The sequence below is a fragment of the Arachis hypogaea genome, chromosome 14 (genome assembly GCF_003086295.3).
Source record: "Arachis hypogaea cultivar Tifrunner chromosome 14, arahy.Tifrunner.gnm2.J5K5, whole genome shotgun sequence".
Lineage (NCBI taxonomy): Eukaryota > Viridiplantae > Streptophyta > Magnoliopsida > Fabales > Fabaceae > Arachis > Arachis hypogaea.
This window is the reverse complement of record NC_092049.1, coordinates 95430253-95432523: the sequence shown is the minus strand read 5'-3', so window position 1 is coordinate 95432523 and position 2271 is coordinate 95430253. Positions and strand designations below refer to the sequence as shown.

The window sequence follows — 2271 nt, the reverse complement described above, 5'->3', positions numbered from 1 at the left end:
GGAAGAGATGAAAATGAAATTGATCCGGAGAATGCAACATCTCCTAAGCCCAATGAACCCCCCATTTCTGATCTTACCCATTCTCTTTAATTTCTGTCATTTACTTTTATGAGCAATTTCCCCATTTCCATTTAAGATTCTGTAATTTACTTTCCGTCATCTACATTCAGCTCTTATTTCTAGCATTTACTTTTCTGTTATTTACTTTCCCGCCATTTAATTCTCTGCAATTCTCAACTCAAATTCTGATTCGCTCAACTAGAACATTCCTCTAATTAAAGTTGCTTGATCATTCAATCCCTGTGGGATTCGACCTCACTCTATTGTGAGTTTTTACTTGACGACAAATTTGGTACACTTGCCAAAGGAAATTTGTTATGAGGCAAGTTTTCCGTGCATCAAGTTTATGGCACCATTGCCGGGGATTGATTGTGCATCAACAATGATTAAATTGGAGGATAACTAGATTGAGCATTTTATTTTTGTTTGATTTAATTTTCTGTTTGAGTCATTTACTTTCTGTTTTAGTTAATTTTTTTCCCTTCCCCCTACTTTTTCTTTGTTATTTACCATTTATTTCACTAACCCACTAACTGTTTGATATATTGCATCACTCACACTAACAGTAATTCTGACAGATATACTTTCTGCACCTATTCTCTTTGCTTGTACTTGTTGGTTGTATGATAGGGAGAAGAAGCGGGGCTTCAACTTCCTTTGATTCTAAACCTGAGAGAACCTTCCTTAGACTAAGGAGGGAGGCAAGAGAAAAACGTGTAGTTGGTGCTGAAGAAGAGGAGGAACACTTTGAGGAATACTTTGAACCAAACATGGAAGAAAACATGGAAAACCATCGTGAAGAAGAAGCTCACAACCATAGCGGAAGAGGACGAGCAAATCATGCTGGGGAGGATAGAAAAGTTTTAGGCTCTTACATCAATCCGAACCTAGGAAATTGTGGAAGTAGCATTCAAAAGCCAACCATCCATGCCAACAATTTTGAACTAAAACCACAGCTCATCACCCTTGTTCAGAACAACTGTTCGTTCGGAGGGAGTGTCCAAGAGGACCCCAATCAACATCTGACCACCTTCCTGAGAATTTGTGACACAGTAAAGTCTAATGGTGTTCATCCTGACACCTATAGACTGCTCTTATTTCCATTCTCACTCAAGGATAAGGCAGCCAAGTGGCTGGAGTCTTTCCCAAGGGAGAGCTTGACAACCTGGGAGGAAGTGGTGAACAAATTCTTAGCAAGATTTTACCCTCCTCAACGAATCAATAGGCTGAGAGCTAAGGTCCAAACTTTTAGGCAACAAGATGGTGAGACTCTTTATGAAGCATGGGAGAGGTTTAAGGACCTAACAAGGAGGTGCCCACCAGATATGTTCAACGAATGGGTGCAACTGCATATTTTCTATGAAGGCCTGTCATATGAATCAAAGAAGGCAGTAGACCATTCATCCGGAGGATCTTTGAACAAGAAGAAGACCATTGAGGAAGCCATAGATGTCATTGAAATAGTAGCAGAGAATGACTATTTCTATGCTTCCGAAAGAGGGAACACAAGAGGAGTAATGGAGCTAAATAATGTAGATGCTCTGCTGGCCCAAAACAAGCTCATTACCCAGCAGCTAGCTGACCTCACCAAGAAGATGGAGAGGAACCAAGTAGTAGCAATCTCCACTTCATCAACAACCTAAGAAAGAGTGAATGAAGAAGCAGAGGAAAGTCAGGAGCAAGTCAACTACATTGGGAATTCACCTAGGCAAAACCATGATCCATACTCCAAGACCTACAACCCTGGATGGAGGAATCACCCAAACTTTGGGTGGGGAAATCAACAAGACCAAAGCCTTGATCAAAGATGCCCAAATCTCAACAATGCAAGCCACCAACACTTCACATCTAGACCATATCAACACCCCAATAACAACACCTCTCCACATCCACATCAAAACCAAAATAACTTACCTCATCCTTCCACCTCTAATTACGATCTACAATCATTTGATGACAGACTCTCAAGGATTGAGAATCTACTTGAAGGCATAGGCAAGGAGATTCAAGACAACAAGGTGTTCAAGGAGGAAGTGTGAGCCAGTTTCAAGAACCAGGGAGACACAATCAAGAGGTTGGAATCTCAAGTGGGGTATCTCTCTGAGCAAATTCCCAAACCCACAGATGGATTCCCAAGTGACACAGAGAAGAATTCGAGAGGTGAAACAAAGAAAGTAAGATAGGAAGATTGCAAGATGGTCACTATAAGTG

General features: G+C 41.0%; 1 non-coding gene across 1 annotated transcript; it reads right to left on the bottom strand.

Annotated features, from left to right (window-relative positions):
• Positions 1-1283: 1283 nt before the first annotated feature.
• On the bottom strand, positions 1284-1390 carry LOC112746100 (small nucleolar RNA R71). Its single transcript, XR_003173999.1, has one exon. It is a non-coding gene; the product is annotated as a small nucleolar RNA R71 (small nucleolar RNA).
• Positions 1391-2271: the final 881 nt, after the last annotated feature.